This window comes from Pan paniscus, chromosome 5, assembly GCF_029289425.2.
Source record: "Pan paniscus chromosome 5, NHGRI_mPanPan1-v2.0_pri, whole genome shotgun sequence".
Classification (NCBI taxonomy): Eukaryota; Metazoa; Chordata; class Mammalia; order Primates; family Hominidae; genus Pan; species Pan paniscus.
In genome coordinates, this window is record NC_073254.2 from 131,479,730 (window position 1) to 131,495,184 (window position 15,455).

Here is a 15,455-nt window from a genome sequence, read left to right on the forward strand (position 1 = left end):
AATGCCATCTATGAACTAGCTGTTTGCTACAGCTATGCAACAAGACAAGAACAAAGCTCGAAACTTAGCATTTAGAAACTCTTACAGCAGTCTGAGAGGGAAATTCTATACCTGTTAAATAAAATAATTTTTAAAAATGGAGGTTATATTACTATTTTGTCAAGTTATTCTCATTTCATTTATTTCATTTTTCTAGTAATTCATTTTTAATGTATTTTAAAGAAGTATTGGGGAAAAAACCTGATTCTTCACCACAAATAATTTGAAAAGCACTGTGATAAAAGACTTATCAGTCATGAAGCTGGGATGTGCCAAACACCACATCAAAATATACAAATTTAAAACAATTACAGATGCAAGGCAAAAATGAAGGACAAATGTTTATTTGGGAAGCAAACCCATTCCATGACACATTAGATTTTTTTTTAAAAAAAAGCACATAGAGGAATTTTAAAATGTCATGTTTTCTCTAAGAAGTCACTGATTATAAATGTCCTATCAGTTTAATACCAGCTTTTAAGGAGGGAAAATTACTGTATTAAATGTACATACTGTGAGACACATTACAAACTCGGAAATGTTAAAATTGGGCCAGGCGAGGTGGCTCATGCCTGTAATCCCAGCACTTTGAGGGGCTGAGATGGGCAGATCACCTGAAGTCAGGAGTTCAAGACCAGCCTGGCCAACATGGCGAAACCCCATCTCTATGAAACATACAAAAATTAGACAGGTATGGTGTGGTGGCACATGCTTGTAATCCCAGCTACTTGGGAGACTGAAGCACGAGAATCGCTTGAACCCAGGAGATGGAGGTTGCAGTGAGCCGAGATCGCACCACAGCACTCTAGCCTGGGCGACACAGTGAGACTCTGTCTCAAAAAATAAAATAAAATTAGAAAAAAGAAATTTTAAATTGTTTAAAAAGGATTAACCAAGAAAATAACAGTAAGTCAATAATTTGGTATTAAATGAAAAACTTCCTTTCAATTTTCAGTGAAACATGTATAAAGATGTTAGTAATAAAGCAGATGCTAAAGAATACATCAATAACTTTGAAAAACTAAAAACTATGTAAAGCATGGTAAAAAACTGGCTTTCTGCCATGCCCCACTAATCACTTAAGGATTCCTATTTGTTTTTGATGCTGCTGGGTAAAATTATATAAGAAGAAAGGGTTTGACAACTTTAAAATGTTTAAAATTATATTAAATTACTCAAAACATGATAAAATGTCCAGCCTCGCAGTTTTCTAATACCTTTTTATACAAAAGTCAAGGGAAAAGGTCAAAGTACTTCATGTCAGATGTGGCACAGGAGGTCACAGATGTCTCTGCCACCTTCTTCCTGGCTTCCCACAATCTCAGAAAAAATCTAGGATATTATTTGGGCAGTAGGTAGCATTGCTGCATTCTCAAAAAAGTCTACATTCTGTGTGTTTTTCTTCTGTGTGGTCCACTGCTAATGGCTAGCCTAATCTAGCCATCCTAACATACCCATGTGGTTGATTAGGTTAAGGTTGGCTGAACAGATTGAAAATTATATAGCTGGCCCTCCATATCCGTGGGTTCCACATCTGTGGATTCAACCAACCGCAGATCAAAAATATTCAGGGAAAGAGTTGCATCTGTACTGAATGCGTACAAACTTTTTTCCTTGTTATTACTACCTTAAATAATACAGTATCACAACTATTACATAGCATTTACAATGTATTAGGTGTAAGTGATAATTTGAAGTACTATATAGGAGAATATGCTTAGGTTATTTTATGCAAATACTACACCATTTTATATAACTGATTTGAGCATCTGTGGATTTTTATATCCTCAGGGATTCCTGCAACGAATCCCTCACAGATACTAAGGGATGGATACAGAGGGAAGACTGTACGTAAGAGTAGAGCATTGCTAGAAGCACTACCATGATCTATGCATGTTTTATACACATCACACACACAAACACACACACAATGAAATTAACAAGACTCAAAGCAACATTATTAACAATTTCTACTAAGTTACACAGAGTATTTTCCATCTATACTATACAATCCCATCATCTAAAAACAGCCCTCCAGAGGTTATGATCCTACTCCTTGGACTGCCCGGTCAAAACGACTGATGTCATAATAAAACCAAACCTAGAAGAGGAAAAAATAAATCAAAGACAGGATCCTTTTGAAGTTTTTCATTTTAACTATCCAGAGTTTTAAAAAGTTCTCTACAAAAGATTTGATAATGCCAGGATCTTTTCCTTCCATTCCCATGCCTAATACTTAAACCTAACTTCATCTAAATGTGATTTAAAAGCCTAATTCAGATATAAAGATTATTTATGAAATGAAAAAAAAGATACTACTTAAATAAAAAGTAATCTACCATAAGAACTAACGGAGGAAAACATTTGGAACTCAATTTACAGATGGAGATGAACTTTACTAATATATGAAGGCTCTTTGGAATCAGTAAGGAAAAGACCAAGAGTCTCAACAGGAAAATGGGTAAAAGATAAACAGTACGCTGAGAAGGAAATACCATAAGTGCCTCTCAAGCATATGAACAAACACTCAATCTCACTCATAATAAAAGGAATGCAAATTAAAACTACACTGAGATCCATTTTATGTCTATTAGATTGGCAATGATCAAAACATTTGAGAACATAATCTTGATGAAGACATGGAAAAAGTCTCCTATTGCTGGTGGGAGTACAGATCAAAACAACCTCTGTATTAGTTTTTCTCATTTGAAGAAATCCTTGTAAGATGTTTAAAAATGTAGCATGTAAGATATATTTAGCCTGGTGTGGGCTGTTGGTCATTCTCAAAAAATTGTTAAAAGTTTTCTACTTTTATAGAATTCTGTTTACATAATGAAGCAGACAGGTAGGCCACTTTTAAAAACTTGGATGACTGGTCGGGCGTAGTGGCTCATGCCTGTAATCTCAGCACTTTGGGAGGGCTGAGGCGGGTGAATCATTTGAGGTCAGGAGTTCGAAACCAGCCTGGCCAAAATGGTGAAACCCTGTCTCTACTAAAAATACAAAAAATTAGCTGGGTGGTGTGGTGCATGCCTGTAATCCCAGCTACTCAGAAGGCTGAGGTGGGAGAATAGCCTGAACCCAGGAGGTGAAGGTGGCAGTGAGCCAAGATCACACCATTGCACTCCAGCCTGGGCAACAGAGCGAGACTGTTTCAAACAACAACAAAAAACAAAACAAAACAAAACAAACTTGGATGATTAACACAGTAGTCTTGCTCTATCTGCTGCTCACCTCTTGAAACCTTATTGTGCACTTAATGGGTGCTCAATAAATATTTGTTGAGTTGAATGAAACTAAGAATAATGCTGAAGGATGACAAAAATGGAATAAAAACGAGTAAGAACAATGAATTAACTAAATTTATCTGAACTGTTGAATAAATTGCTTACATAAACACTACTTCAAGAAAGGAGCAATGCCACGCTAGTTAGTGCATGCTTCCTGAAAAATGAGTTAGCCAGCAACAGTTGGATAATAGATTGTTGCAGTAATGGCCCCCTAATTAGCCCCACTCAGTTAGGAAACCCCTCCCATACCAACTCTGGAATTGGCCATGTTGATCTGCTTTGGCCTATGGACAACAGAAAATATACGAGGCTTGCTGTCACTAGTTACTTCTGTAAACCCTACTACTGCCTCCAGGTGAAAGAGCCACGCCTAGCCTGCGGGAGACACATGGCCCCCATCACCCAAGCAAACAACCAGTACGGATTATCCAGACATAGCTATCCTAGACCAACCAGCTCCCAGCTGACCCATCAGCTGACTGCAGCCACATCCGCAAGGCCAGACATAAGCTGCAGCAGAATTGCTTAATTGAGCCCAGCCCAGAATTAGGCTAACAAATGCCTATTGTTTCACAGCACTATGTTTTGGGGAGATTTATCATACAACAAAAGCTGATCCAAGTAGAGAGGGGAATAGGTGGTCAAAGAAGATTTTTCCCTTACCTGTTCTGCTTTTTAAATTTCACAATGAGAATATATCCACATACTATTTAATTACACTGAACTTATAAAAATTTTATATCAGATTGATATTAAAATCTTACTATCACCTTGTAAACACAAATACATTAATTCAGTCCAAATGGGAGCATGAATTTGAGAGGAGACATTAATATTGCTTCAGAAAAAAAAAATGGGTTAAGAGTACCAGGGTTTACTATCACACACATACACACACACACACACACACAAATGTGAATAAGAATATATTCACGGTCACTGTCACATCTCAATAATGGCTATTATCAAATTCTGGAAGTGTTAGAAGACACTCATCTCAAATTCTGCTTCACTGTTTCTTCTGTTTAAGTGGGTAATGGCCTAATACATGTTTTCTCATTTAATCCTCACATGGTATGAGGTAAACATTATGCTGCAACACTTTAGGCAAAGTTAATTAACCTCTCTATGCCTCATTTCCTCAACTGTAAAATGGGGATAACAGTCCTATTTTATAGAACTGTTGTGAAGATTAAATCGCTTACAACAGGGCACACAGTCCTTAATAAACGGTTTACCACCTCGTTTAGTAAAATGACGTAAAATTAAGGTCTTTTAACTATAATAACATGGCTTCTATTTTCAAAACACTAAGCATTATCAACTAAGGCGTGAGACATCATAATTAATTTGGATATCTTTCTAATGACCTCATTAAAAAATTAAAAGACATGCCGGGGTGTGGTGATGGCTCACGCCTGTAATCCCGGCACTTTGGGAGGCCAAGGTGAGCAGATCACCTGAGGTCAGGAGTTTGAAACCAGCCTGGCCAACATGGTGAAATTCCATCTCTACTAAAAATACAAGAAGTAGCCAGGTGTGGTGGCACGTGGCTGTAATTCCAGCTACTTGGGAGGCTGAGGCAGGAGAATCATTTGAACTCGGGAGGTGGAGGTTGCACGGAGCCAAGATTGTGCCACTACACTCCAGCCTGGGCAACCGAGTGAGACTCTGTCTCAAAAAAATAAATAAATAAAAATAAATAAGTAAAAGACAATGTTATTAAACAAAACCTAGGAATGTATGTAGAAAATATATGGTGATGAGAGGTGAAGCTCTGGGCAATAATAAATCATTTAGTCCACATTCCACAATCCTAAGTACGTTTAAAATACAAAGGCTTCCATTTTTGTGTGTGTTACAAATTCACAAGAGAGCAATAAATCCTACTGACATGTCACCTTTACTGTGACATCTAGCATACATACTTTCAACATGTTCTATCACCTTTTTTTTTTTTAAGGCACTACTGATGGCTTTGGAAAATAAGGTTCTTTTCAGGTCCTGATGGACCACTTATAAAACATAGCCAAATTTTTAAAAAGTGTTTTAAACAGGCAATTACCTAGACTGTAGATATGTCACTAACGAAATGTAAAAAATCTCATACCACAATGTGCAGATGTTTTAGTTTCTCCTAATGTGAGGAATACCTGCTACAAAAATTCCATGTTTCATTTCAATTCAAACATTTTAAAAGAGTACTCAGTATATGAGGTAATGTAGCAGATTCTGGAGATAAGACAGGTAAAGAAAGTAACATTTATGTTACTACGTATGCCAGACATTAGCTGGTTATCTTATTCAATCATAATAATGCTATGCTGTAGAAATTATTAAAACTCACTTTAAAGAGGAGGAAATTAAGGCTAACATAAGTATAATAACTTGCTCGGGGTCTCTCAGCAACAGAAGGCAGTGGGGTTGAGAAGTATGAGGTGGGGCCCATGAAGGTAGTGCCACATGACTATTCTTAGAGACAAACACAATATCCATTGTAACAGATCCTTTTTTAACAGCAATGTGGAAGGGGATGAAGACTTGGAAAACCAAGGAGATAATCTTTGGGAATGGGCAAAGGAGTCACAGAAGGCTTTAAAGAGGTTGATATTTAAGTTGTTAGTTAAGGGTGAGTAGGATTTACCAACTTCAATGCCAAGGCTCACCCCCACCCCCCTCACCCCCAATATATTAACCAAAATAAATTACTTACTTGAAATTGAGAAAAACAATTTTGAGAGAAATCTTCCTCAGATATATTATTCCATAGTTTTAAAACAAATAATATGATGACAGTTTAATTTTTAGGTTGCTTTTATGTGGCTTGTCTTGGGTTTTATTCTGAAATGAAATTTAGATTAGTCATTTTCTTGTTCTGAGAAACTAGGAGTATGCCAACATGTTTTAACTTTACATTTTTCACATATCAACATGTATTCTTATTTACAAAGTCTTTCATTTCACCATCTCAAACAAAACCTAATTTAGTATATAAATTACTTTGAAGTATAAATATATATGCAAAATAATATATTTCTTTTAATTCTTGTTATACTTCCTTGGTAATCGTAATAAATGGAAGAAAAATAGTAATCTTGTGAACTGCCCCAAAGTAAATTGAGCTCAAATTCTTAGTATTTCCCAAAACTATCATCTAAAAAAATAGAATTGGCCAAAAAAGAAAAAAAAAACCACGAAATTTTCCATTGACAATTACTACTCATTTTTCTCAGAATTTACTTTGCTAGGCTTGTATTCAATTTCTGCTACAGAAAACAGTCCAGTTTACCAATGCTAATTAAGCAACAAAGTATTTTTCATTTATAAAATGAAATATTTAAAAACCCACAGAGAGCTGGAAGAAACACAAGATCATCTGGAAAACTTAGAAGGAACGACAGAAAACACACACACACACCAAACAAAAACACCAAAAAGGTTAAATAGGCTGTCATTAAGAGGGTCTTACTTTTACTTATAATTTGTTTTGGTCTCAAAATCCACATCATGTTTGGACAGTAGACTGAGTTATTTCTAATTGCCTAAGACACTCATTCCTGCCTTATCTGTATCTACATGGAAATTACAAGTTAACACAATTTCACCCAAAGTTTACTGTTCCTTAACTCCCATTATTTCCTCTTATTATCACTATGATGTTAAAATGGCAGCCAGATACCAGAGTGATATACCTCATACCATGGCCCATTTCTTACTTTATAAGTAAGTTCAAACTATTTCTTTGAAATATCCAGCACCAATGACAATATCCTCTAAAACCTACTTTAACCCAACCTATTTAGACTTGAATCATTTTTCACTTCGATTTTTTTTTTTTCTTCTTAAAGAGATGGGGTCTTGCCATGTTGCCCAGACTGGTCTCAAAATCCTGGGCTCAGGCAATCTTCCTGCCTCTGCCTCCCAAAGTGCTGGGATTATAGGTGCCTGGCCCTAGATTATCTTTAATTGAGTGAATTCTAATCCAATCAAAAGCAAGATGAGAGAAAATGTAATTATAGTACCAGAGGAACTTGAAAGGTCTCATATATTCCCTCCTCCCTTTTTTGGAAATAGCATACATATGATTTTAGTATCAATTTTTATTTATGTTTGCCCTAAACTCCTTTTGCTATAATCTTTTGTTTTCTTAAAGATACAGCCCAAGTCATCATAAAACGAATCCTACTATAATCTATTCTAGATTATAGAATATTAATAATATTATTATATAAGAAGATTCTAAGCACTATTAGATACAGTAGGGTCTCAAAGATTTCTGAACTACATATGTGCAGTTCTTTTAATAATTCCTCTGAGGTTCTGTATTTTTGTCTTTCAATTATCATCAATGCCTTCCTCCAATATTCCCTCATGTTTCGGGGGGAGAGGGGGTCACTGTGAGGTGATGAGAGCTGAAGAGTCAAGATCCAAGATCCCCAATTTTCAAAGCCAGCCTCACACCAACCAACTGTAGGACACTGGACAAATCCCTGAGCCTGCTATGTAGATTTCAGTTTTCTTCATACAAAATGAGTACATTTGACTAGAATGATGCTTCTCAACCCTTTTAACATTGCAAACAAAACTTGTCAGCAAAAGAAATTTTGGCACACTGGACAACAGGAGGGCATTTGGAGGCATCTACACAGTGCCTGGTGAAAAAAAATTATCATATTTTCTAATTACAGAAGAAAAAATGTAAAGTGTTATGGTAGATATTTTTTGACACATGTAATGCTGAAAATTTTAATATGAATTTCAAAATCAAACTTTTTCACATCAAGAATATTTCAAAATTAAAATCATGCTTTATTTCTGACAAACATACATGCACTATTAGGCAGTCACCTTGCAGAGCATATCAAACGCACGTGGTGAGCAGCATCCAATACAGGTGAATACAGATAGTCAGGCCTGGAGCTGGGCCACCAGGGACACCCTCCCTGCTTCCTTGTCCTCTCATTGTAAGTGGGTTGCACCTTGTGGTAGGTGGCATGTTCCTTCGGCACCGTGAATACAAACTCCAGTAACAATTCCATGATCCCTTTCCCACAAAAGGCAGCTGTACACTGTGGCTGGCTGCTGAAGTAGATTCCAAGTAGTAAGGCACACCTCATTTAATGCACTTAAAATATCAAAAGGAGCAGTATGCTGGTTTTAACTGTTGGTTGTCACTCACCATGCTATTTGTTCACAGGAACCCCAACGCCTTCCTTCAGCCCCCATTCTACTAGGACTACCCTTCTGTGAGCCATGTAACATCAACTGAAAACTTTGAATTAGAAGATCTCTAACAATAACTAAAGTTAAAAACAGTATTGCAGTAATCATTTGTTTGTAACAACTATTATGGTCTCTTATTTTTTCCTTCTTACCAATTCCTGTAAGCAAAACATAACTTAAAAATATTACCTTTGAACAGTATTACATGCACATGATTTTAAAATACTGAAAAATTACCAAACAGTATACTTTAAAAGTTAGTCTATCTTTGTCCTCTAGGCAACCACTTCTACACACTGGAGCAATTACTGTCATCAGACTCTCCCGTATCCTCCCATGCACATTACATTCTATATCTGCCTCTATATATATATATATATATATATACACACACACACACACACACACACGGATTTTATTATAATAAAGAATTTTATTCTAATACATAGGCATATATAGCATATAAAAATATATATTTTAACCACACGAATGGCAGCAAACTGCACATGCAGTCATGCCTCTTGCTTTTTTTCCTCATATCTTTGACATAGCACCACAGCAGTACACATAGTATTCTCTCATGATTTTTAAAGGCTGACTAGTATTCTGTTGAATATATACACCATAATTCACCTAACTACTTTCCTACTGATATGTTTAGCATGTTTCCAATCTTTTGCAGTAACAAATAATGCTGCCACAAATATTCTTAGATATTTATTTGACATATATGCAAAATCTTCTAGAGAATAAAATCCTATAATGGAATTACTAGAACGAAATAAATCTGTGTTTTAATTTTTGAAAACCATTTTCAAACTGCTTTCTATAGAGTATGAATACTTTATAATCCCACCAGCAATGTATGAGGCTGACCATTTTCTCTTCTCACCTTTCCCGAGTTATACTATACATAACCTTTGCTCATTTGATAGGTGACAAAGAGTATGTTGTAGCTTGAATTTACATCTTTATTATATTATAAATAAAGTTGTACATTTTTTCATATGAATTCTCTTTGCTAATTTTTCTACTGGATTATTTTCTAGTTCTTTGTATTAAGAGGAACTTAGCCCTTTGTGAAGTATACAAATAAGTTTTACTAGTCTGTTTCTCTTTTAACTTTGATTTTTTCCCCTATACAGAATTTTATTATTATGTCCTAAAATCCAGCAACCCAGTATGCTATTAAAGGACTTCACCAATCCTGGATTACGTAAAAAATAATTACCCTACCTTTTTTGTTTCTTTGTTTCATATTTAAATCTTTAACTCCTCTGGAAGCCAACATTATTTTTCCAGATGACTAACTGGCTATCCCAACACTGTTTATTAAACAATTCTTCTTTTCCCTACTCATAAATGAAGGTGGGATCCATTTTCATATACAAGTTGAATATCCCTTATCTGAAATGCTTGGGACCAGAAGTGTTTCAGATTTTAGAATATTTGCATATACATGAGATATCCTGAGGATGGGACCAAACCTGAATGTAATTTTATATAATTTTAAATAATGTTACACATGAAACAAAGTTGTTTTGGTTGTTTTTGAGACAGGGACTTGCTCTGTCACCCAGGCTGGAATGCAGTCATACAATCATGGCTCACTGCAGCCTTCACCTCCTGGGCTCAAGCGATCCTCCTGCCTCAGCCTCCCAAGTAGCTGGAACCACAAACGTGTACCACCCTGCCTGGCTAACTTTTGTATTTTTTTGTAGAGATAGCGTCTTTCCATGTTGCCCAGGCTGGTCTTGAACTCCTGGGCTGAAGCAATACTCCCACCTTAGCCTCCCAAAGTGTTGGGATTACAGACATGAGCCACTGCATCCAGCCTGAAACGAAGTTTTGACTGCGACCCATCATGAGGTCAGGTGTGGAATTTTCTACTTGTGGCATCATGTTGGTGCTCAAAACATTTCAGATTTTGAAGGATTTCAGATTATGGAGTTTTGGATAAGGGATGCTCAACCTATATTAAGCTCTCATATATATTTAAGTTAATTCTAGTCTTTACTCTGTTTTAGTGCTGTCATGTGCCAAAACCATGTTACTTTTCAAAACATTTTAAAATTAAAACCACTTTACATACAAGTAAGAATAATACAACCAGAAATTACTGGCTTGCTTTAATATATGAATCATTTTGCAATTTCTAAATGGAATTTATATAATTAAGTTCAATATGATCATCATGCAATCATGCATTTTGGTTGACACATATTTTGGAGACCATTACGAATCTCATGTCTCCCACTACATTTCTGGAACCATATCTAGAAAATCAATTTTTCCTTAATTTTGTATATGGTTTTTTTAAATTATAAAATCAGCACATGTTCTCTGTAAAAAATCTGAAAATATAAAACATACCTTCCAGAGATAACCAACTTTTATACTTCGGCGTATTTTTTTCCACACTTTTAATAAGTGACTATTTTGTAAACTAATTTTTTCACATAATATGACAGCACTTTCCCATGTTATTACATATACTTCTACAACATGTTTTAAACACATCCTCCCAAATGAATATACCCAGTTTATGCAACCATTTGCCAACTGTTGAACACTTAGAGTTGTTCTCTGTGATGATTATCATCTATTTATTAATCCTTGCCACAAATGAGTTCCAAGAATTAATAGACGAGTTTCAAGCACTGTGGTAAGCATTAACTCTATAATGGTGAGGAAAAAGAAACACATTATCAGGATTTCTGGAGGTTACAATCTATTTGGAAAAACAGATGTTAATCTCCAACACATATGAAATTACAATGACAGCAAGTGCTATGAGGAGAGTTTATGGTGCTTTGAGAGTCTGTGATAGGGAAGCCTTCCCTGAGGAAAGATAAATCGAAGTTTAGGTGAAAGAAAAGTAAAAACATTCTCGGCAGGGGCAACGGCAGGTACAAAGCCCTCACTATGGGAAGGAGCATGGCAAGAACAAGGGACTGAGATAAGGCCAACAAGGCTGGAACAAAAAGAGTAAGTCAAGAACATGGCTCAAGTCATGACTAGACAGAAAGGTAAGGGCCAGACTATGCAAGACCTTGTAAGACAGGCAGATGCCACCATATAAGACACAGAGTTTTGTCCATATCCTGAATGCAATGGAAAGCTACTGAAGCATATCAAACAGTAGGGTGATGTAATCAGGTTTGCATTTTTAAAAGATCCCTCTGATTACAGTGTAGGAAACAGATCAGAAGGGGACAAAGTAGATTGGGATAAACCAAGATTAGGAGGCTACTGTAGTAAACCTGACCAAAAATGCTAGTAGTTTAGGGTGGTGATGGATTATGAAAAGAAGTACACGGATTCAAAAGACAGCCAGATTTGCCAAAAGATTTATGCTCATAGATTAAAATCCCTAAAACTAGAATTACTGGGTCAAAAAAGAACACTTCAAGGATTCTAATATACATTGCCAAACTGCCCTGCAAAGAGCAGTTGTCTTCATCTGTCAATTACCTTGTAGCTGTTCCTCTATCTGAAATTTTAAGTTCCTTAAAAATTCCTTTAACATGACTAATCCATATTTCCTTCACGAAGTCTTCCCTGACTCCCCTTTTTGCCTGGATATAGAACATGTCTCCCAATGAATCCTTGCTTTGTCTTATACACATTTCTATAGTCCAGTCATACTGCATTTGACTGAAGTTTTCATGCCCATCATCTCTACTACATTGTGAGCTTCTGGAGGGTAAAGCTGTTCTTAAGGCACTTTAAGCTAAAACAACTTGCTACTCAGGGCTTCAAATACCTACTTTAAAAAAAGTGACCAATTTGTTTGTGATGAGTCATTACATCTCCATAGTGTTCCTGAAAATCTCTCCAATAATTGTAATCAAATAGGTGTTATATGATCTTAAAATATTTTTAAATAGCTTAGTAAAAAAGACTATGAACAAAGCAGATTCTATTAGAGAAACTTTTGAACCTGAGTTGTTGATACACGCTAATTTTCAAAATTATTCTTATTACAAATTTAACTCCAATTTACCAAAAAAAAAAAAAGATTATTCTGGTAGTTTCTTATATTTAATTTTATAAAATATAAACAATGAGAATATATTTATAATTGGATAAGCATCTACATAAACTTATATAGCATTTCAGAATTATCAATTCCTTATGTTGAAAAGCTTGATTTCATGGCTAACAGTATCTAGAACAATCTACCAAAATATTCACTAAGCTAGAGGAAGTGGCAGAGTTCCTTAGAGTAATCTTAAAGACAAGCAGCTCCCTCTATAGTCTGTCTGGCCTACTTTGTTTAATTACTTGCTTTGTGGACATCCCACACTCTTCTATTTACTCCTACTCTGCATCTCAGCAGGGAAGCTCTTTGAAAGGATAGTTCTGTTTAACCTGGTGCTGAGGAAACTGTGAGAGCTGTCTAAACTCAGCATGAAGTGAGTTACATCAAGCAACTAAGCAAAAGTCGAGATGTGGAAAATGGACAGCTTCCCAAGTCCACCTCAGTCAAATCCTTAAATGAAGCCTGATGATTTCATTTGTAGTGAATCCTCTGAGTGGTCACACCTATATTCAAATCTAAATGAAAAAACATTGTCCTATACTTTATTCACAACCTTTCTTCCCTCCATTAAAACAAGTTACCAAAATGTTGTTATAAAAGAAAAAATTAACAATTTATTCTACAAATGATACTGCTCAATTTGATTATGTCAAAATAATGTTCAAGACATTTTAAAAACTAGTTTAAAAAATGGAGAGGAAATTTGTTTTTGTTTTTTAAAAAATTCCATAACTCAGATGAAGAAACTTTAAGTGATTCCCTTAGGAATCAATATCCTCAGTTGGCAAGGGATTAAATCAGTCAGGATTTACCATTCAAATCTGAATATCCCCCCCCCAACTTTTTTTTTTTTTTTAAAGACAGGATCTTGCTCTGTTGCCCAGGCTGGAGTGCAGTGGCGTGATCTTGGCTCACTGCAGCCTCAACCTTCTGGGCTGAAGCGATTCTCCTGTCTCAGCTTTCCAAATAGCTAGTACTACAGGTGCACACCACCATGCCCAGCCAATTTTGTTTGTTTGTTTGTTTTGTACAGACTATGTCGCCCAGGCTGGTCTCCAACTCCTGGGTTCAAGCGATCCTCCTGCCTCTGCCTTCCAAAGTGTTGGGATTACAGGCATGAGCCACAGCACCCAGCCCTGAATATCCCTCTTTTTAAAAATACCTTTTCAAATTTCACCAACTTAAGACATGGGAGCTTTTAAACCCAAAACACTTTATTTCTTAAATTACTCAAGATACGTCCTCAAAACACAGAACAATCAAAAGTCAACTGGACTGTTTTCTAAAGCAGAAAAATGCTTTTCATGCAATAATAGAAAAACTAAACTAGTAAAAGGGTATTAATCCAATCAGTTCAGAATTTGTAATATAATTTTGAAACAGCCACTTCATTTGAGAAAAAATATCTTTGGTTGCTATTTTTCAGGATCTCATTTGTAAGGCAAACTCAATTTTAAAACATTTTCTCTCCAAACCAAAGTAAAGCATTAAGGACCTCCCAAAGTAATTCTTATATATGAAAAAAGTATGTTTATGCTATTTTATGTAGCATAGGTTTATCATGTGTTACACATTTTTATTACCTTATTTTACTTGTTAGTAAAGATATAAACTATAAAGATATAATACAAACCATGTTTATATCTTTGCATTATGTTTACATCTTTACTTTCAAATAAATCTGTCTTCATTAAAAATTCTAGCATTCAGAGTTTTACTAAGTCAGACTGGCCTCTCTTTTATATTAATAATTTTCAAGTTTTATTTTATTGGACTAGTTTTCCTTGGGGAGATAATTCAAAAGCAGGTAATTCTGCAGTTTTTGATTATGTTTAATTAATATTAATCTCACTGGGAGTTTCTGACGTGCTAATAAAAATGCTGGCTTGGTTTATGAAAAGTGTAAACTCTAAATGTATGCCAATGACTTCAAATTTTTTCTTGTTGAAACAAACATTTTGTTGGAAACTGTGAACTACATGGCAAATTCAATTTGATAATCCTTAACAATTTAAAATTTGACTTTCTCTATATCAAGTTTTATGTCTTTCAATGTACATATAAAAGTGTTACTTTTTAATTCATTTAAAATATAAATTTCAAAGTATGTACCAAAAAAAAAAACCCCAATGGGGGTTTTTAGTCTTTGGTTTTTTCGTTTTTGTTTTTTTTTTTTTAAGGCGCTGGTAATCTATTGTGGGATGTCCATGAAGGATGAAATAGGAAATAGTTAATGTGTCTTTTAAAAAATATTCAGGAAAACAACAGTATATAATATTCTTTATTTTTTAAGGAACATGTCCTCACGTAATAGAATTACATTAGCTTACAGTGAAACTCATTTATTTCCACAAACGAAACTTTCCTATACAACAAAGCTCGACTATCTCTCAGGGAAACATATTTAATGGCTTGTGTGGAGGAGAAAAAATTATGTGTGGAAAAGTAACTCAAACCATACAAGCTGTAATACACAGAAATGCCACAGTATATCTTATTAGCATGTCACTTTATGATTCGGAAATTTGGCTGAACAGGGCCATATCAACTTCACTATTTTATCCTTCCTCTGCATCTGAAGTGAGAACAGTCCATTACACTGAAATTCCAATCGGAAACAAAGACAGCACCACTATATTTAAAAGGGCAGAAAACCTATCTTATAGAACACTTCATCGCCTCGATTTCCCAGCCTCCAAAGTTTCAAGTGTTACACTTTCAACACGTTAAAAGCACTCAAATATCCCCATCTTTCAAGGTTCATATCAAAATCATATTCACTAGTTTAAATAGGAATATGCTACCAAATCTCACGACATTGACATTTTAACAAAGAGAATTCACATTAAAAGATAACC

General features: G+C 35.3%; 1 protein-coding gene across 6 annotated transcripts in view; it reads right to left on the minus strand.

Moving 5' to 3' along the window:
- Window positions 1-15,455, minus strand: part of REV3L (REV3 like, DNA directed polymerase zeta catalytic subunit) — a 187,317-nt gene that overhangs the window by 169,775 nt on the left and 2,087 nt on the right. The window contains exon 1 of one of the 6 annotated variants that reach the window (XM_055114064.2): window positions 6,043-6,170. The exons of the other annotated variants lie outside the window; for them this stretch is intronic. The gene's annotated coding sequence lies outside the window, so the exon portion shown is untranslated. Of the gene's footprint in view, window positions 1-6,042; window positions 6,171-15,455 lie in introns of those variants that run through there. 6 annotated transcript variants of the gene reach the window in all.